General features: G+C 48.7%; 1 protein-coding gene across 10 annotated transcripts in view; it reads right to left on the minus strand.

Moving 5' to 3' along the window:
• MIER3 (MIER family member 3) overlaps window positions 1-22,362 on the minus strand; it is a 214,617-nt gene that overhangs the window by 82,382 nt on the left and 109,873 nt on the right. The window lies entirely within an intron of this gene.

Here is a 22,362-nt window from a genome sequence, read left to right on the forward strand (position 1 = left end):
AATGTTGCTCTAGGCCACAATGCCATTCCAATCTGACTAATTAACAAATCCTGGTGAAGGACCTTTTTCATCTTGTTGTCCAAGTCTTCCAGAATACAACAAAGAACTGCATTATTTGGCACTTGGTTGTCTTGATGGTCAACTGGTAGCAATGATCAGTTATGGGGAATGGCCAGGCTTGGTTGTGGCTTACATATCAGACTGAGTAATGGAGCGGTCAATAGAGGTTTTCTCTGCGCAGTTTACAGTATGGTTAGTTTTTAACACAGGTGACCCTTTGACACTAGACTAATGTAATATAATTAGAAGATAAAGTCACTTCCCTTCCGTAACAATATTCCCCCAGATGCCAGACTGGAAAGGAAAAGTTTTACCCACCAATAAAAAGTTGTCTGCCAGGCAGATGTGACAAAATCAGAGTAAATTAGGCACCAATGACACTGGTGTCATTTCCTGGCACTTTCTGAATGTCTAATGAGGTATGCAGGAAGGAAATGAGAGAACATCAACCATGACATAAACAGCACTTCTGCATAGACTGGGATCGTAATCTAATCAATAATTCATCAGGGGACAAGGAAGGTCAGTGAGGGATCTGAAGAAACAATATTTATGGGCCGTTTAGGAGGCTGGCTTAGTATATGGTGCACACTTATGTAATTGTAGCACCCTGCACTAATCCAGACAACCCTTATGGGGATTTTAGTGTTTTTAGACAATCTTAGAAAGCTTTACAAGTGGCACCTGTTGAGAGCAGCCTTCAGGGCTTAGTACAGAAGGAGTGTAAAGCATCTTGTTTTACCAGTACTTAATCTTATGGTGTATGTGGAGTGAAAAAGAACCACACAGTGTAGTTATAAAAATGAATATTTATTATTAACACTCACTAACGCATTGTAATAGCTACTACCAGGAGATACAACCACAATACACGCAATACTTTAATAATAGTACATGTAAGTAGCACAAATACACAGTGATCCTCAGGAGGAGACCAAATACTAAAATAGTGGAATGGAAACCACAACCTAAGTCGAGACTGGACCTAGAAGACATAGGACAGGGACCCAAATGACCAACCAAGGTAAGTACTCAGGAACTCACGGATGACGTGTGCAGAGTGGAAACACGTACTCAACACAAGTCAATGGGTAAGTCACTGTTGCAGTTTTAACACCTTGGCTGCTAGGCATTTTCCCCCTCCCTTGCTGATATTTTATCACTCCCATTGTTCATGACGAGCTCAGCTCGTCATCAGCACAGCTCAACTGTGCATCATGACGAGCTGAGCTCGTCATGAGCATCGAAAGGGTTAAAGAGGAGGGACCCTCCCCAATGGACCCTGAAGAAAACTTGTGGAAGACAGCAGGTTGGAGAGTCACTCCACCAATGGCTATCCCAGGAACCAGCGTACCTACACCAGGGAAGCCGGATGCATAGGTGCAAAGTGACGCAGGAAACAACCGTAGACCACAATGGAGGACTTCAGTGAAGATGCAGCTGGAAAAGAAGGTAAAAGAGTCCGGTGGAACCCAAAGGTGGATTCAAGATGAGAGGTACCTGCAAGCAGAGGGGACAGAGTCCATGCCACTCAGGAGTGAATAGGAGGGACGGAAGACAAATGCCCACCGATGTCTGAGATGCAGGAGAGTTGACGGTGCCCTTGAAGTAGCAGATGTGCAGAGCAGGCGACGCTGTGGAAGACCAGTAGAAGTTCCATGTCGTATGTCAAGAGCCAGGGATGTTGTGGCCGTCAGAAGCACCAACAAACCTTGGCAACGGCATCAATGTAGTATGTGAAAAGGGTGCAATGTCGGGACCAGCAAGGTCGAAGTGACTCATTACGAGCAGGTAAGTCAGAGCAGCCCCCAAGCAAGCAGGGGAGCGCACTGGAGCCAAAGAAACAGTCAAGAGGACCCACGGGCAGTAGACACATGAGTCGCAAGAGGACCTCTACCAGCTCACCAAAGGATTAAGGCCCACGTGCAGAGGATGCGGTATAGGCAAAGATCTTGGCTGCAGGAGATGCTTTAGGCAGGAGCTTCTTGGAGCTCGAAGAAGATCTCTGTTGCAGAGAATAAATTCGCAAGAGGACCTGGAGCAGCTCACCAAAGTTACAGACCCACGGTGCAAGTGATGCGGGAAGGACAAAGATTTTGGTCACTGGAGATACTTGAGGTTGGGGCTACTTGGAGCCCAAAGATCTTGGTTGAAGGAAGCCAACGAGCCTTTGCAACTGCAATTCAATGCGGTGCACATGGGTACTGCTCCAGGGGTTCCGACAAGGGATACTGGCTTCAAAGTTGCTATGAAGCCAGTCCAGGCTTTGAGGGAGTTGCAGAACTACCACCTGTGTTGCTGAACCTTTTGGAGTCGATAGGAGCCCAGGAACAGCAGACCGGTCAGCTTAGTTGCGGTGCCTGCAGATGCAGGGAAGTGACTCCTTCATTTAAAGGGAGATTTCTTCGGGTGTCTTGGATGCCCCCAGAGCTGAAGGAGAACCTGTATGGAGCATAGGCACAGACGACACAGAAGACCTGCAGGTCAACAAGACCAGGAGCAGCAGGAGTCTTCCTAGTTGCAGTGTCAGTTCCCAAAGCGAAGTCCAAAGTGCCCAGACAGTGGAAAACTAAGTAGTTTCGGATCTGAATCTTGTCCCATGACAAATCTAAGGAACCAAGGTAAGCCCTTAGGGACCCTAAGGAAAGGATTTGGATGATCAGGGGACCCTCCCACAGGACGGGCTGGAGAGTGGGGGAAGGATACTCCCATGTTCTTTGTCCAGTTTTGTGCCAGAGCAGGAACGGGTTCCAACTGGAGTATGCAAGGAGGGCATCAAATGCGCCCTTCAAAGCAGTCTACTAGTGCTGGCAAGCGCCCCCACCCTGTCCCAATACACTAAGTCCAGTCTGAGAGGTGGACACACCGCCCTGTGACTGGAAGCTATTGTGCTGCCTTCCCCTGCTAGAGCGTGGCTCAGCAACAGGAGGACAGAATCGTGTCTCTGGTCGGCAGCAGCCATAGTTTGCTGTCCGGGTCTAGAAGAAAGGTACCAGGAGCACGGAGGTCCTCCCGGAGGAGCTTTACAGTACATGGAATCACACCTCCAACACAGTTTACGGTGTTGGGGTATGATTCCAACATGTTTGATACCAAGCACGACAGGGTTGATTACAGCCAGTTTAGAGATAGCCATTGCGTAATGACGCATCGCCACGCTATGTATCGTAATGGCTGATGCACTTACTACCCAGAAGAATGGGCTCAGTAGGTTGCAGGTCTGTCCTGCTAATGCTGGGGCACCCTCATACTTAGACCCGAGCACCCTGCCTTCAGGATTGAAAGGCCTGCCTTAGGGGTGACTTATAGGTTTTAAGTGCAGTGACCTCAGATATAAGGAAACTTATATCTGTCGTAAGTGGTGCTAGCACCAGCTTACACAAGCTGCAATGCAGGCCAGTAGTCACAATTTGTGTGATCTCCCATGGGTGGCATAATACATGCTTCCGCCCATGGAAGATCCCTGGTATACCTATGCCCTGGGTACCTTCGTACCATATACTAGGGACTTATAAGGATACATCAGCAGCCAATCTGGGGTGCACCCAAGTACTCACCAAGTCCAATTTAGGAAAGAAGCACAGTGTCTGGGGTCCTGATTAGCAGGGTCCCAGTCAGACTAATCAGAAAAACATAGCAACACAAGGCAAAAAGTGGGGATGACCATGCAAAAGAAGGCTTCCTTCCTACAGACCATAAGGAAAATGCTACTTACCAGTATGCATCTGTTCTTGTAGAGCTGCAGTTACACTCTGTGCATAGATCGCCACCTAGTGTTGGGCCCAGATGTTTGCGGTTTGTTTTTGTCCTGAAAAGTTCTTTTGAAGTCACAAGATAGGTGACTCATCCTTTGGACCACATTGCGTATAGGCATCGGCTCCATCCTCAGATTGTTTTTCACCATTAGGGAAATGATGGAGTTTTGCAAGAAAAGGAAGGATGTCCATGTAAGCTGTATCTAATTAAGATAATACTGGAACAGACAAGGGTAGCCGGGGAGGCGGGTGGGCGTGTGTAACTCTGCAGCTCTACATGCCAAGAACAGATGTATACTGGTAAGTAGCTGCAGATTACACACTGTGCATAGATTGTATTGCAGTAACCACTCCTAGCGGCGACCACCCCTATCTGGTGCAGTAGTTTGAAATAATGTTTTGAGAACAGCCTGGCCCACATTAGCTTGTTGTTTGGTTTGCACATCTACACAATAGTGTTTTGTAAAAGTGTGCGGTGTAGACCATGTAGCTGCTCTGCAGATGTCATCTAGGGGAATGTTCCCTAAAAATGCCATTGAAGCCCCTATTTTCCTTGTGGGATGGGCTTTAGGAGGAACCGATAATGTACGTTTATCTTTGTGGTAACACATCTGTATGCATTTGACAATCCATCTAGCTATCGACCGCAACACCAGCACCCTGCTCGACAACCTCGCCAACCTGGGACTCAAGCAACTGGTGTACACCCCCACCCACCTCGCCGGACACACACTCGACGCAGTCTTCTCTTCCAGCACAGACATCGACTTCAGCCACGCCACAGAGCTTCAATGGACGGACCACAGCTGCGTCCACTTCACCTTCAAGAGAACGACGACCCACCAACACCAGCAACAGGCCGCCCGCAGAAGCTGGAACAAGATCACAGCAGACCAGCTCGCCACCTCCCTGAGCCAGCACCCTCCTGCCAGCTCAGCGAACCCCAGCCAGGCCGCCGACAACCTCACGAAGTGGATCAGCAACTGCGCGGACGAACTCGCCCCACTGAGGACCCCGCCTAGCAGACCCGGCAGCAAGAAGGCCCCATGGTTCACCGACGAACTCAAGAGCTCCAAGAAGAACTGCCGAGCCCTCGAGAAAGTCTGGAGAAGGGAACCGACACCGGACAACAGGACCTCCTTCAAACTTGCCACCCGGAAACACCACCAGCTGATCCGCGCCGCCAAGAAAACAGCATTCAAGGACCGGTTGGACAACAACGCACACAACTGCAAGTAACTCTTCAACATCGTGAAAGAGCTTTCCAACCCCAGCGCAGGAAACAACGACATCACCCCATCGCAAGACCTCTGCAACTCCCTCGCTTCATACTTCCACAACAAGATCGCGGACATACACAACAGCTTCAACAACCAACCAACGCACACCATGACCGAGCGACCACCCCCCACCACCACCCTCCACGCCTGGACCCCGATAAGCACCGAAGACACCATCCGCACGATGAACTCCATCCACTCCGGATCACCGACCGACCCCTGCCCTCACCACGTCTTCAACAAGGCCGACGCTGTCATCGCACCCCACCTGCGAGACATCATCAACACATCCTTCGACACCACCATCTTCCCTGAGAGCTGGAAACACGCCGAACTCAGCGCTCTACTCAAGAAACCAACAGCGGACCCCACCGACCTCAAGAATTACCGCCCCATCTCGCTCCTCCCGTTTCCAGCCAAAGTCATCGAGAAGACCGTCAACAAGCAGATGGCCGCCTTCCTCGAGACGAACGGATCCCTCGACCCCTCACAGTCCGGCTTCCGAGCCAACCACAGCACCGAGACCGCCCTCCTCGCCGCCACCGATGACATCCGAGCCCTGATGGACAATGGAGAAACAGAGGCCCTCATCCTCCTAGACCTCTCCGCGGCATTCGACACGGTCTGCCACCGCACCCTAGTACGGCGCCTCAGCAACATCGGGATCCAGGACAAGGCGCTGGAATGGATCATCTCCTTCCTCGACGGAAGAACACAGAGAGTCCGCCTACCACCGTACAAGTCAGAGGCCTCCGAAGTCATCTGCGGCGTCCCCCAAGGATCATCTCTGAGCCCCACCCTCTTCAACGTCTACATGAGCCCCCTCGCGGCCATCGTACGCAAACACAACCTCAGCATAATCTCATACGCCGACGACACCCAGCTGATCCTCTCCCTGACCAACGACCCCGCCGCCGCCAGAGCCAACCTGCACGAAGGGATGAAAGAGGTAGCCGAGTGGATGACGACCAGCCGCCTGAAACTGAACTCGGACAAGACGGAGGTCCTCATCCTGGGCTCCTCACCCTCCGCCTGGGACGACTCCTGGTGGCCTCCCGCCCTGGGCATCGCACCCAAACCGACAGACCATGCACGCAACCTGGGCTTCATCCTGGACCCCTCCCTCTCCATGACCAGGCAAGTCAACAACGTCTCCTCGGCGTGCTTCAACATCCTACGCATGCTACGGAAGATCTTCTGGTGGATCCCCACCGAGACCAGGAAGACCGTCACCCAGGCCCTCGTCACCAGCCGACTAACTACGGCAACGCCCTCTACGCCGGTACCACCGCCAAGCTCCAGAATAGACTCCAGCGGATCCAGAACGCCTCAGCCAGACTCATCCTCGACATCCCACGAACCAGCCACATCTCCGGACACCTGAGAGACCTTCACTGGCTCCCCGTCAACAAAAGAATCACCTTCCGCCTCCTCACCCACGCACACAAAGCCCTACACGACCAAGGCCCGAGCTACCTCAACAGCCGAGTCAACTTCTACGCTCCCAAACGCCACCTCCGATCAGCCAACCACGCCCTCGCCGCCGTCCCCCGCATCCGAAGAGCGACTACAGGAGGAAGGTCCTTCTCCTACCTGGCCGCCAAGACCTGGAACTCCCTCCCTCCCGACCTGCGCCTGACCCAAGACCACCTCTCCTTCAGGAAGAAGCTGAAGACCTGGCTGTTCGAGCAGTAGCGGCACCCCCCCCCCCCCTCCAGCGCCTTGAGACCCTACGGGTATGTAGCGCGCTTTATAAGTGTCACTGATTGATTGATTGATCCCAGATTTTGAAATGGGATTACCCTTATGTGGTGGTGAGAAAGACACAAACAGTTGTTTGGCCTTACGAAAGGGTGGTGTGCTCTCAATATAGTATAGCAATGCTCTTTTGACATTTAGGGTATGAAGAGCTCTTTCTGCTACTGTCTGTGGCTGCGAGAAGAAAACTGGCAGTTCCACAGATTGATGGTAGGTGGAAGGGAGAAATGACGTTGGGCAGGAATTTGGGATTAGTACAGAGAACGACCTTATTATGATGCATTTTCAAGAAGGGTTCTTGAATGGTTAGTGCTTGTAGTTCACCAACTCTCTGCAGAGAAGTAATAGCTACTAGGAACGCAACCTTCAATGTTAAAAATTGTAGTTCATATTTATGTAAGGGTTCTAAGGGAGGTCCCATTAGCCGTGTGAGAACAATGTTTAAATTCCACACAGGTGAAGGTGGTACTCTGGGAGGAATTATTCTCTCAAGGCCTTCCATAAAGGCTTTAATACCAGGCACTCTGAACAGAGATAGATGCTGTCTGTTTTGCAGATATGCTGCTATTGCAGCAAGATGCAGTCTAATAGACGTGTAGGCTAAGTTACATCTTTGGAGGAGCAGTAAGTATCCTATGATGTGTTGAATAGACACGTTTAGGGGATTAATATTGTTGTTGTGACAATATATTACAAAGCGTTTCCACTTAGCTGCATAACATGCTCTAGTGGTTGGACGTCTAGCTTCTTTTATGACATTCATGCAGTCTGGAGGAAGGTTACAATTTCCAAATTCTAGGATTTCAGGAGCCAGATCGCAAGGCTGAACGGAGCTGGGTCCGGGTGCCTGATCTCTCGACGGTTCTGTGTTTAAAGGTGTGGAGACAGGTATAATTTTTGGTGCGGTACTACAGACAGTTGTAGCAGTGTGGTGTACCACGGCTGTCTGGCCCACGTTGGAGCAACTAGGAAGAGGGTCAGAGAATGCTGCTATAGTTTGCGTACTACTAGTGGCATGAGTGGTAGAGGTAGAAAAGCGTACGCAAATCTGTTTGACCAGTTCATCCATTGCCTTTGGACAGTGGGTGTGGATATCTGGCAGCGAAGCTTGGACATTTGGCGTTTTCGTGGGTGGGAAAGAGGTCTATCTGAGGTTGTCCCCACATCTGAAAGAATGGTTGAAGAACTTGCGTATGAAGTTCCCACTCGTGGGTCTGTTGTGTCTGACGACTTAACAGATCTGCTATGACATTTTGTACTCCTGGAACATGCTGGGCTAGAAGGAATATGTTTTGAGGTATAGCCCACCGCCACATGTCCTGTTCTCGGTTGAAAGAGTTGCAGGGAGCGTTTTCCGCCTTGTTTCTGTATGTAATACACGGCTGTCATGTTGTCCGTGCGGCCTAACACAGCTTTGTTTGATACTTGCTTTTGGAAAGCTTTCAATGCTAGGAATATAGCTAATAACTCCAGGTGATTGATATGGAGTAACATTTGTTGTGATGCCCACCTACCTTGCATGGTTTGTTGCAGTAGGTGGGCTCCCCAGCCGGAGAGCGATACGTCCGCTGTCAAGACTATTTGAGGAACTGGCTCTAGGAACGGTCGCCCCTTGGGAAATGTTTTTGGTGTTCCACCACTGCAGAGAGTGAGGAGTTCGACTGTCTTCCAACACTAGGTCTGTTAATTGACCTTGAGCCTGGTTCCATTGATGTGATAAGCACTCTTGAAGAGGAGGCATTTGAAGTCTTGAATGGGGCACTATGAAAATGCAAGAGGCCATCATCCCTATGAGTTGCATGAGCACTCTTGCTGGAAGTGAGTGTTGTGGCTGAAACTTTGTGAAAAGAGCTTGCATGATGGCTATCCTTACTGGAGTTGGATAAGCTAGCACTGTTGAGGTGTTTATTGTGGCACCGAGGTACTGTTGTACTTTGGCTGGTTACAGATGAGACTTGGTGTGGTTTATTGTGAACCCCAAGTTGTGGAGTAGTTGGATGGTGGCATGGGTGTGTTCCACACACTGGTTGTATGAGCTGGCTTTTATGAGCCAGTCGTCGAGGTATGGGAAGACATGGATATGTTGTCTTCATAAATGTGCCGCCACTACTGCTAGGCACTAGGTTAATGCCCTTGGTGCTGTTGTGACTCCAAATGGGAGTACTTTGAATTGATAGTGCTGCCCGTCTATTACAAATCTGAGATACTTCCTGTGAGCTTTGTGAATGGGAAGGTATGCGTCCTTGAGATCTAGAGTAGCAAGGAAGTCGTTTTGTAACAGGAGAGGAAGGACTTGTTGAAGTGTGAACATGTGAACATGGTTTGACTGTATGTATATGTTTAGCGGTCTGAGGTCTAGAATAGGCCTTAGAGAGCCGTCCTTCTTTGGGATAAGAAGGTATAGGGAGTAAACTCCCTTGTTTTGTTGGTGCAGAGGAACTGGTTCTATTGCAGTTTTTTCTAGCAAGGATATTACTTCTTGCTTTAGCAGTGATAGATGCTCTTGAGACATTGGACACTGTTTGGGTGGTATGTTTGAGGGAGTGGGGGGGGTGGGGGTAGATGTTGGTTCTAGACAGTAACCTGATTGAATAATTTGTCGCACCCACCTGTCTGATGTGATGTTGGTCCAGGCAGGAAGGAATTGTTGTGGTCTTCCCCCACTGGAGTGGAATGGTGGGGGGGAATCGGAGGAAAGTCATTGGGTAGGGGTGGAGGCAGAGCGGGAGTTGTTGGTTTTGCCCCTGACCTTGTTGTTGTTACCCCTATAAACCCCTCTTTGGCAGCCCTTAGTGAATGTGGATTGACTAGGGGTTTTATAGGAAGTGGAGGGGCTATTGGGTAGCTTCTTGTGTTGCCTCTATATGATGAGCGACGAAAAGAACATCTGGGAGCTTGCAATTGCAAGGCTCCCATAGATTTGTCTGTGTCTGTGTCTTTTTTCATTTTCTCTAAAGATACATCGACATTAGGGCCAAATAGGTTTTTCTCATCAAATGGCTGATTGAGGATGATATTTTGAACTTCAGGTTTGAAACCTGAAATACGCAGCCAGGTATGCCTATGCAGAAGGACACTAGTATTAATTGCCCTTAAGGCAGTATCTGTGGCATCTAGGGCACAACGAATGGAAGTATTGGTGATATTTTTACCTTCCTGTAGGAGTTAATTGGCCCGGTTTTTATATTTATCTTGTAGATGCTGCATTATGGATTATAGTTCATTATAATGCGCCCCGTCATATCTTGCCAATAGCGCTTGAGTATTGGCAATGCGCCATATGGTAGCTGCCTGTGACGCTGTGGACTTACTAGAGGCTTAAAGGAGTTTAGAATCCTTATCTGGTGGTGAGGCCTCACCTGATGTTTGTGAATTAGCATGTTTACGTGCATTAGATACTACTAAAGAATCTAGTGGTGCTGGACCTCTAATGTAAACTGGATCTGTAGGGGCAGCTTTGTATTTTATTTTCAATGCGAGGGTTGAGGAACCGAGGCCTGACAGGATCTTTAAATACCTCTGTTGCATACTTAATGACCCCTTTAAGCATTGGCAAAATGGCAGTGGACCTTTGTGTATTATCAAAAGTGTCCAATAGGAAATCTTGCTCCACAGTATCGGTGTGCAAGTCAACCCCATGGTACTGGGCAGCTCTCTGGACTAATAGGTTAAAACCTATAGTGTCCTCTGGTGGGGAAGGCCTGGAAGGATATACATCGTCTTCGGGGACGTAAGACACATAAGGGGTGTTCTAATCATCCCATGGATTAGGTGACTGAGGGGGACGATTGGTCCCTACTGGGTCATGTGCACCCCCACCTGTGTCATCAGAGTCTGTATCTACATCATCTGGATTAGTGGATGGTGTAGGCAAATGATGTGGTGGAGGAGGAATATTATGGGGAGGTGGTGGAGAAGGGACCCTTAATGGAGAGGTTGCAATGTCTCTATTTTTTGGAAGAGGAGGACTTGCAGGCACGTCTAGTGGTCTCTTCTTGGAGCTAAGAGCTAGTTGGCCAGTCTTAGGATCCTTTACAAGAGTCTTTTGAGTAGGATCTGGTGTAAAAAGCTCTTCTGTGTAGGGCAGATACTTTGGCGTCAAAGTTTTTGGTTCCGGAGGTCTTTTTGGCACGACTCGGTAGCTGGTCTAGGGTCTTTTGGCTTAGAACCATGACCTTTCGAAATGTCTTACCGGAACATGTTTTTTCGGTTACAGGTGTTTTTTCGGCTCCGAAGCGTGTGAGTCGGGACCGTTAGGCGCTTTTTTACTTGGCTCAGAGTGCGGTTTTGGCATCGATGAGCCGGTGCCAGTCTTCGGCGCCGAGTGCTTAGGTGTCGGAGCAGCGGTCGGCGTGGCTGAGGAAGATGGCTGCTTCTTCGGTGTCGGTACGGGATCGGCACCGGTAATAGGCTGACTCGAGCCTGAGCCGCCTGAAGGCTTAGTCGGTGTCTTTGCCGGGCCCGAAGGCAGGGCGTGCGAAGCAGCCTCTCGATGTGCACCCGGGCCCGGTGGTGAGGGTGTGACCGAAGCCTTTTTTGAGGGTGTCGAGGAAGGGTTGGGTTGACGTTCTTCCTTACGACCCGTTGAGCTGGAGTGATGTCCTGAACGTCCGAGTCTTCGGCATCAGAGCAGCGGCACTTTCTTCGGCCCGCTGGTGTTCTAGCACGTCGACGCCCTCTTCAAGGATGTGGTCGGGGATAGAAGCGGACGAGCGAGCCATGGTTCTTCGAGCTCGTCGGTCCCGAATTGTCTTTTTGGAGTGGAAAGAGGCAGAAGCGGAACAGTCTTTGGCCTCGTGCTCCGGTGAGAGGCAAAAGTTGCACACCTCATGTAGATCTGTGTGGGGAAACTTCGACCCACATTGAGGACACTTCTTGAATGGCGTCCTTTCCATGAGCAAGAGAGTAAAGCCCAGGAAGGCCCGAAGGCCTTTGTCGTCGACCGGAATAGAAGACTTCGAAATGGTGAAGAATCGCGTTGATGGGGGGCGCAATCGAAACAATACCGTTGAACTGGGTGAGGATTGCGCGCCGAAGGAATTTCGGTTCCAAACTGGAGCGCAGGAAACGCATCCGATGGCGGAAAAAACAATGTGAGGATGCACATGCGCAATGTGGTCCAAAGGAGGAGTCCCCTATCTCGTGACTTTCAAATAACTTTTCAGGACAAAAACAAACTGCAAACATCAGGGCCCAACACTAGGTGACGATCTATGCACAGTGTGTAATCTGCAGCTCATATGCCTCGAACATATCTTCCGATTGGCACAGTATGCAAAGAAGACCATGGGGCCACCAGGCACATGTCAGCCACAGGAACGCCTCTGCTATGAGCCACAGAAACAGCAATGGCCTCGGGAAAGGGTGTTTTATATGGGGTGGTTGTTGTAGGAAGGCAGGTTTCTGTTGCAGTAACCCCCCAACACACATTTTGCCAGATTTCTGATGCACTTTCACTTTATGTGCCCTGGGTCCCTGCCAATCAGGTTCTCAATGCCGGTGTTCTTTCAAAAAACTGTACCTTGTACCCCCAACTGGCACCTCTCTGGCCACACTTCAGACCCGTGTAAAAGGTACCATGGTTACCAATGGCACTGTGGCCAGAGAAGGCCTCTAAGGGCTTGTAGGAAGGTGGCTCTGAATATACTATACCAAAGTGAGGTCTAGTGTGCACAGAGTCCAGTGGAACCCAAAAGGTAGGCAGAGGTAAAGTAGACAGCACCTCCCTCTCTATTTGTGGTAGTGTGGTCGAGCAGTAAGGCTTTATCAGAGGACTGTGTTAAGTATTTGTTGTACACACTCAATCAGCAAATGAATTCACACACTCAAACACTGAACTTCAGACCAATTGTTTTTGTATATAAATATTATTTTATTTATTTTATTTTCTAGAACCAAGCATGCCTGGCACAGGTAAGGAATAAATACTTTATAGTAGTAATGCAGTTTGTCAACAGGTTGGATTGCAATTGTAAATTACACTAATGTTACTGTTAATGCAATGCTTTTCAGAATACAATACATCTACTTTGGCATAGGATTTTTAGTAAAATATCATGCAAGTTACTTTCCAGATTACTTATTTTACACAGTACAGTATACCTGGATGCTGCACTGGGAAATTTCCAGTAAACAGGTAATTAAAAGCGTTTTTGTTAATAAGTTACAGTGTTAAAGGATTTCTTGGATTTTCAAACTCCACACTTAGAAAATGTTCATAGAAAAACAGTCAATGCTATCCTATAGAGGAAAGGAATATGCTACTTACCATCTGTTCTTGGCATAGAGGGCTGCAGAGTGGTACATTTATGAATAGATCGCCATCTGGTGTAGGGCTCGGATGATTGCACTTGTTTTTCTCTTAGAGAAGTCTTTTGTCGTCACGAGACTGAGGAGGACTCCTTTGGTTGCTAGTGCGCATGGGCATCGGTTCCATCCTTAGATTGTTGTGCCATAGTAGGGTTAGATGGAGTAGTATGATAGAATACAGAGAGAAATGCCCATGTAAGTGTATCTAAATAAGATAGTGTTGGAACAGACACAGGTTTCCGGGGAGGCTGGGAGGGCATGTACCACTCTGCAGCCCTCTATGCCAAGAACAGATGCATACTGGTAAGTAGCATATTCTGTTCGATGCATATGGGCTGCAGATGGTACATTTATGAATAGACTATACAGCAGTTACCTCCCTAGCGTTGGTCACCAGTGTCTGTTGCAACAGTTTGAAATAAAGTTTTTAGTACAGCTTGGCCCACTCTAGCCTGTTGTGTCGCCTGCACATCTATACAGTAGTGTTTTGTGAAGGTATGCGGTGTAACCCAGGTTGCTGCTTTGCATAGGTCATCTAGAGGAATGTTTCCTAAGAATGCCATAGATGCCCCTAGTTTACGTGTAGAGTGAGCTCTAGGAGGAACAGTTAATGTCCTTCTTGCTTTTATGTAACATATTTGTATACATTTTACAATCCACCTGGAAATGCCTGCTTTAGAGATAGGATTGCCCTTATGTATTGGAGAAAACGCTACAAATAGTTGTTTGGCTTTTCTGAAAGTTTGTGTTCTTTCTATGTAGTACAATATTGCCCTTCTGACATCTAATGTATGTAGGGCCCTTTCTGCTACCGTCTGTAGTTTTGGAAAGAAGACGGGTAGTTCCACTGGTTGATTGATGTGGAATGCTAAAATTACTTTAGGCAAGAATTTTGGGTTTGTTCTAAGAACCACTTTATTTTGGTGTAACTGTAGGAATGGTTCTCGTATTGTAAATGCCTGTATTTCACTTACTCTTCTGAGTGAAGTAATGGCTATAAGAAAGGCTACCTTCCATGTAAGGAATTGTATTTCACACCTATGCATAGGTTCAAAAGGCGCTCCCATTAGTCTGGTGAGTACTATGTTGAGATTCCAGACCAGGGAAGGGGGTAGTCTTGGTGGAATGACTCTTTTGAGGCCTTCCATGAAAGCTTTTATTGCTGGCACTTTAAACAGGGATAGATGTTGCCTGTTTTGTAGGTACGATGCTATAGCTGCAAGATGTACTCTAATAGATGTGTAAGCAAGGTTACATTGCTGTAAGTGTAGTAAATAGCAAATAATCTCTTTAGTGGATGCGTCCAGAGGGTTGATGTTGTTACTGTTACAGTATACAGCAAACCTTTTCCACTTTGCTGCATAGCATGCTCTGGTGGTTGGACGGCTTGCTTGCTTAATGATTTCCATACAGTTTGGAGGTAAATTTAAGTATCCAAATTCTATGACCTCAGGAGCCAGATCGCTAGGTTCAATTGTTTGGGATCTGGGTGCATTATTTCTCCATGGTTTTGTGTAAGGTGCATGGGTAATATTTCTAACTTTTGATGTTGCACGTGGGTGCTACTAGTATCATTGTCATTGAATGTTGTTGCAGTTTTCGAACCACTAATGGAATTAGTGGGAGAGGGGGAAAAGCGTATGCAAATTTGTTGGACCAATTTATCCATAACGCATTGCCCTGCGACAGGTGGTGTGGGTACCTGGATGCGAAGTTTTGGCATTTTGCGTTCTGATGAGTGGCAAATAGATCTATCTCTGGTTGTCCCCATCTTTGGAAGAATGGCTGCAGTATTTGGGCGTGCAGTTCCCATTCGTGTATTTGTTCTGACTCTCTGCTATCTGATTTTGAACTCCTGGTAGGTGTTCGGCTAACAGATAGATCTTTTGAGGAATGGCCCATCTCCAAATGTCCTGCGCTAGTCTGGATAGTTGGAGGGAGTGCCCCCCCCCCCCGTTTTTGAATATAATACGTCGCTGTCATGATCAGGACTGCTTTGTTGAGAATCTGCATTTGAAAAGCTTTTAATGCTAGAAACACTGCTAGTAGTTCTAGATAATTGATGTGCAGTCTTTTTTGCTGTACACTCCATCTTCCCTGCATATTTGTCCATATGCAAAGTCAAAGTCAAAAAGCTTTATTTCGATAAAATTTCATTATCATAAAAGCAAGTTTACAAGAATTATTAATTACTAAAAATAGATGTCACATATATCCAGTTAATAACAACAAGCATAACATTTGTTTAAAAGAATTTTTAAAAAAAGATTAAACAGTGTTATTTAAGCTTTCTGGCTCGAATAGCCCAGGCCCAGAAAAGAAATTTGGCTAAGGCACAGGCATAGGGTACATAGCAGTCTGAAACAAGTATCCTGATTGCCACATCATGGCTCCTGGTTCCCAGTTGACGGCACAAGTTCTTCAGCCAGGCCCTTCTTGGCTTGGCATATTCATCACATACAAACAGAAAATGGGCCAATGTCTCTGGGTAACCTAGACACGAAGGGCATAATTCAGTTTTATGTAAACAGGAGTTCCATTTCTTGGTAAAAGTATTCAAAGGCAAAGTACCCGTTCTAAATTTAAAATATAAGGATCGAGCAAATGGTTTCCCAATTATATCAAGATAGGGTTCACGCCTAGGAGTGTCTTTGAACTTCAAGAAGTCCTCGGAAAGCCTTCCAATAGAAACTCCGGAGTGCCTTTGGGAGCAAATCCAGTCTCGAAATAACTTTTTGAGTACTTGTTTTGGAGGAGAGGATTTGCTAAGCCAATAGTCCAGCAGGCCCAAATTCGACAGTATGGATTTCATGTCAGTTAGCCATTTGATTCTTGCCCAATGTGGTGACTCCATTATTTCTTTCAGTCCTCTGGCATAAGCGCTCAGTTCTTCTACTCGCCAAATACGAGCCCATAGCAGCAAAGGGCGAAAGTTCGCAATTTCACTAATCTGCGTGCAGCCAAAGTCCAGAAATAAAGGTAAAAGTGGGGTGCTTTGGGGAAGTGACATTAATTGTCTGCAGAAGTTGTTCTCGGATTTTTGGAGAGCTTTTGTGGATGCGAAGCCCCAGAGTTCAGCTCCATAAAGTGCAGAGCTGACCCCCTTGGCGGCATAGATCTCAAGGACTGTTCCTATTGGTTTGAACGAACTGGAACGTTGCTCCCTCAATAGGGCACCTGTGATCCTTTTATGATTCAACAGCATCTTATCCAAATGAGGAGACCAGTCCATTTTGTCAGAGATGCGTATCCCTAAATAATCAAATACTTTCACCCTTTCCAGGGGCTCGGTGTTTAGAATAGGGGGACGCACATGTTGTTTGGGGGGGTTGAGAACAAGATATTTTGTTTTGTTGGTATTTATAATCAGACCCCGGTCAGTACAAAAGGACTGGAAATTATCCAAGAGTTTCTGCAGACCCATAGGCGTTTTGGAAATTAGGAGCGTGTCATCCGCGAAGAGGAGGGTCGGTACCCGTACCCCCGCCAGCGATGGTTCATCAGATGGAGTTTTAAGTAAGTGCTCAACCACCCCATTAATATACAAAGAAAAAAGGGTGGGAGCCAGCACACACCCCTGGCGGACCCCTCTCTCTACGGGAATGCAAGCCGTTTTCTCCCCACCAGGACCCCACCTAATTTGGGCAAAGCTATCCTGATGCAGCCTTACCAGTAAGGAGAGCAAATACAATGGGAGCCCCATATTAGCCAGGACCTTCCACAAAAGGTCCCGAGGGACAAGGTCAAAGGCAGTCTTTAAATCGATGAATGCGAGATAAAGACTGCCCTTGCCTATCACTACCACCTTCCAGTAAATCATCATAAGCCTAAAAGCCTGCTCTATTGTTCCAGTGCCTTCTCTGAAGCCGGCCTGGAAATCGGTAAGTATTTTATTTTCGTCTACCCAGTTAAGGATCCTGAGTAGAATGACTTTACCGATAACTTTTTGGGTTATGTCTAGCAGGCTAATTGGCCTATAGTTGGACGGGTCATCCCTTGGGCCTTTCTTGTAAATGGGAACCACCTCTGCCCCCTTCCATGAGGCGGGAATGGGGGCTCCCTTGCAGATGGCAAGAAGAAGGGAGTGGATTATCTTTCCCCATGTAGCCCCATCAGTTTTTAACAGGTCCCCCGGGATGCCGTCAGGTCCTGGAGCTTTTAGTGGTGTGATGGAGTTAATGGCATATTCTACCTCCTTTTGAGTAAACTCGGGGTCACTGGATAGAAAAATATAATTAGTGTGTGGAGAGGATTGGACAGGACCTCTCGCATTCAAATCATTATGGCAGGAATAAAGTTTAGCAAAATGGTCCTCCCATACCTGCCCCGGAATGTTGCAGGTTACAAGGTCGCTGTCTGGTTTATTCCGTACCCTTATGGCGTCCCAGAAGGATTTAGCGTCTTTCTTCATACTGGCTTCCTTAAGGGTTAGCCAAAAGGTATCCTCCCACTCCCTCTTGGCAACCTGTAGGACCCTTTTATGGTCTTTTCTAGCAGATTGAATTGCTAAAGGGGACTTTCCTTTGACTGCCTCTATCAGGCGAGTTTTGGCCTTCCTGCACGTTGCCGAGTACCAATCATGTTTGCCTTTTGTTTTTAGTAGGGATTTTTGTTTACCTACAGGCAATTGGACCCAGAAAAGGTCACCTATGATTTTAACGGCAGCTTCGAATATAACAGTAGCCTTATCTGCTGCAATCGATAAATCAATTGAGCCGATTTCAGCTTGCATATTCTTTGTCACTTCATCCATTGCCGTTAGTTTATCAATATTTAACATTATCTTGCTCCACTTTAGGCGTCTGCCGCAAGTGGCGACAGTGATCCCCTGTTGGCGACTTGGAGGGACTGGGGATTTATCAGCAGGCCAGGGGTCTTTTAAAGATAAGGAGAGTGGATTGTGGTCGCTCTCTGTAGTGTTTGAGATAACCATGTCAAGGACATGGCTCCAGAATCCCCTATCCAGCAGAATATAGTCAATTCGTGTGCTTTGACCAACTCTGTTGAATGTGGGAGCACCATGGGGATCCGACCGCGTGCGACCGTTTACAGCTCTTAGGCCGAACTCCAAGGTAAGTGCATTTAGGTGGATTGCACTACGAGTCCAGCGTTTAATGGGTGGAATGGAGAGAGTGGGGATTCCCCATCTATTATCCTCTTCTGCTAGATCCAAATCTCCTTCTATGGGGAGGGGTTCATAAGTACAATTAAAATCCCCTGCTACTAGAATATGCCCAGGTCCACGCCGCTCTCCTAACTGAGCCTCAAGCTCTTCCATTGTGGGTGAGATACCCCCATTTTTTGTTCCTCTAATATATACATTAAAGAGGTCAATATTCATACTGCCCTGTAGGCCTAGTAGAGAGACACTAAGAATGTCAGGTGTTCTTGGCTTCTTAGTGATTATCCTGCAATTAAGGAGTGCACTTATCCATATAATAAGCCCTCCCGATGGCCGGCCCTTCCCTGTTTTAGGTTTTACAGCTGGTGAAAAGAAGGTAATATACCCCACCCGGTGTAGTGGTTCAGTAGCCCAGGTTTCTTGAAATATACAAATTGTATGGTCATCGACCAGGGCATTCCACTCGGGAAGACCTAATTTCCTTGATATCCCAGCAAGGTTCCAGCTGAGGATTTTAAAGTTGCCATTTGCTAGGATTCCATCTGGAGACACAGGGCATTGGTGATTAAAAGCTTCGGTACTGTCCCTAATCAGAGAGGGTAATACCACCTCTGAAATAGTAGGGAGAGATGCACCAAGCTCTGGGTCATGTGTGCTGTTATTATCACTATGGAGGTCAGTATCTAAGCCTCCATTTTGAGGAAGTCAATCAACCTCATCCAAAGCACAGTACCTGTTTGGGTGGGCAAACTGTGTGTAGGAAGGGTTGAAAGATAAAGGTAGAGATGGATCCTGCCATGGCTGCTGCCATTGCTGCTGCCATTGCTGGTTACTGGGTGGAGGCTGAGGTGGTCGTTGCCACTGCTGGGTGGGTTGGAAGAAAGGGGGGGGTAGGGGGGGAGGAGGTTGCTGCCACTGTAGCCCAGCATGAGGCGGGACTAAAGATGGAAAGTTGAACGGTTGCTGCCAATAATTGGAGGCATAATGGGGGGGACGTACAGGCCCTTGGTTACCTGGGCGATGGGAATTGGGTCTAGTTGGAATGGGGAGGAAATAAGATAAGGGGAGTGGTTTGATCTGGGTGGCAGGACCGCTGTTGGATGCATTGCAAATAAAGGTCGCAGCTCCCACATCTCTGAAATTGACCGTAATTACATCCCCTGATATATTTTTCTTGCTTCTTCCCACCCAATCCCCTCTTCGGACAGTAAGGATTTCCCCACACATCCCACTAGGTAACGGTCTATGCACTTGAAGCCACTGGGCACATTTATTCCTTAACTCTACATGGGTTTCTCTAACTCCTTCCTTCAGTGGAGGGACAGCAGTCAGTACCACCACGAAGGGGGAAACTTCTGGCGGCAGACTAATAGACTTAAAACGGGTCTGTCTAGGTTTGGAGACTACAGGGTTTTTGGTAGAATCAAAGCCTGAAGCATTCGTGGGATTCCCTTTGGGGTCCACGACTTGGGGAGTTAAAGATTTCGGGCCAGCCGCTAGCTGCTGGACCGGTGAGATATTTTTCCCTGCTTTTGGTGATAATTGGGGAGGGTTATTCCCTGAGTGAGAAGGATGTGACCCAGATTGCTCTTTAGAGGGCTGAGGGGTTTTTACCTTGCCAGAAGTGGATTTAGTAGCCTTTGCTAGTGGATGGGGGTTGGATAGTGGTTCTCTGTGCCCTTGTTTCTGGGCATGCCCAGACTCATTGGACCTATTAGGCCATTTAGTATTAATGAGGGATATTAATTTGTCCAATTTGGAAATCAAGGGTTTGATTTGAGCCACTATTGTTGTTTCAAGGTTGTGCTTAAGGTCCGTGACCATGTTTTCAACCCAACATGGGATGCCAGGCATTGATTGGGGAATGGGTGCCACCAAGTTATGATTACTAACTTTATTCTTCGACTTCTCTTTGGGTTTAAGCTCCTTAGTTATGAGCTTGGCTTCTGCTTTTGTAGGGGTGCAGATAGTCTTTCCCCTAGAGTCACTTGGTACATAAGGGGTCGACTTGGCAGATAATCCATCCAGGCCTGTCTCCGCTTCTCCGGTTATTTGACAAGCTTCTAGATCTGGGGTTGCCTCCAGATCCTCGAAGGACGGGTCAGACTCTGAACAGGTAACTGACAAGTCGACAGCGCTTGGTACTGTAACAGTGGCTGTAGAGGATAGGGGCAAGGGCAAGGAACAGTTAGTCAAAACTTGCTGGGAGGGTGAATTAACATTTGCAAGGGCCCCCAATGAGGAGCGTTTGGCATGCATAAGATCCAGAGAGACTCTTTTCTCTAGGAGTACGATACTTTTATCAATTGTCTCGGTAACTCGTGAGATAAAGAGGTCAATGGGACCAGTCACTTGAGCTACCTCTGCGGCCTTTTTGGTACAACTCCTTGTTTTATGCCGCATGGTTCTTTTCACAGTGAACAGCAAACAGGCTTTACCAGGTATTTAAGTATATTGTGCTTCTCGAAGAGTTGAGTGTCTTCCTACCTGGTAAATATGATCTGGGCGTTGAAACAGGGATTCAGGGCCTGGGCCGTCCTCTGCCGACCTTGAACGGCCTTAAACGGCCCGCTCTTTGCCTGGTCTTCGCCCCGGTGATCGCCCCGCGTGCGTCCCGCGTGCGCGTTAGGGCTGGAGTGATTTATAGGAGGAGCAAATGAGGTGAAAGGGGCGGGAAGAGGACCAGCTGCGGCCGATCAGCGCCGCGCTGCACGCTGGTCCTCGCAGTCCCGCCGCGAGGAGAAGGGTTGGTGTTCACTCTCTGTAGTCGCGTTGGTGCTCCTGTGCACTCCGCGGTGACCTTGGGCAGATAGCACAACAAAAGTCATGCCTTCGAGCGGCGCCCGCGAAGCGGGGGCCGCGAGGCGTGGAGAGATTAGGAGGCGCTGAAAACAGGGATGAAAGGCTGAGCGTCAGCAGGCAGCACTCACAGCTTTCCAAAGGCGGAACCCACACTCCTACCACACCGGTTGATCTTTATCGGTGGAAGGGGCGGGAAGAGGACCAGCTGCGGCCGATCAGCGCCGCGCTGCACGCTGGTCCTCGCAGTCCCGCCGCGAGGAGAAGGGTTGGTGTTCACTCTCTGTAGTCGCGTTGGTGCTCCTGTGCACTCCGCGGTGACCTTGGGCAGATAGCACAACAAAAGTCTTGCCTTCGAGCGGCGCCCGCGAAGCGGGGGCCGCGAGGCGTGGAGAGATTAGGAGGCGCTGAAAACAGGGATGAAAGGCTGAGCGTCAGCAGGCAGCACTCACAGCTTTCCAAAGGCGGAACCCACACTCCTACCACACCGGTTGATCTTTATCGGTGGAAGGGGCGGGAAGAGGACCAGCTGCGGCCGATCAGCGCCGCGCTGCACGCTGGTCCTCGCAGTCCCGCCGCGAGGAGAAGGGTTGGTGTTCACTCTCTGTAGTCGCGTTGGTGCTCCTGTGCACTCCGCGGTGACCTTGGGCAGATAGCACAACAAAAGTCATGCCTTCGAGCGGCGCCCGCGAAGCGGGGGCCGCGAGGCGTGGAGAGATTAGGAGGCGCTGAAAACAGGGATGAAAGGCTGAGCGTCAGCAGGCAGCACTCACAGCTTTCCAAAGGCGGAACCCACACTCCTACCACACCGGTTGATCTTTATCGGTGGAAGGGGCGGGAAGAGGACCAGCTGCGGCCGATCAGCGCCGCGCTGCACGCTGGTCCTCGCAGTCCCGCCGCGAGGAGAAGGGTTGGTGTTCACTCTCTGTAGTCGCGTTGGTGCTCCTGTGCACTCCGCGGTGACCTTGGGCAGATAGCACAACAAAAGTCTTGCCTTCGAGCGGCGCCCGCGAAGCGGGGGCCGCGAGGCGTGGAGAGATTAGGAGGCGCTGAAAACAGGGATGAAAGGCTGAGCGTCAGCAGGCAGCACTCACAGCTTTCCAAAGGCGGAACCCACACTCCTACCACACCGGTTGTTCTTTATCGGTGGAAGGGGCGGGAAGAGGACCAGCTGCGGCCGATCAGCGCCGCGCTGCACGCTGGTCCTCGCAGTCCCGCCGCGAGGAGAAGGGTTGGTGTTCACTCTCTGTAGTCGCGTTGGTGCTCCTGTGCACTCCGC

The sequence above is a fragment of the Lissotriton vulgaris genome, chromosome 3_1 (genome assembly GCF_964263255.1).
Source record: "Lissotriton vulgaris chromosome 3_1, aLisVul1.2, whole genome shotgun sequence".
NCBI classification, from domain to species: Eukaryota; Metazoa; Chordata; class Amphibia; order Caudata; family Salamandridae; genus Lissotriton; species Lissotriton vulgaris.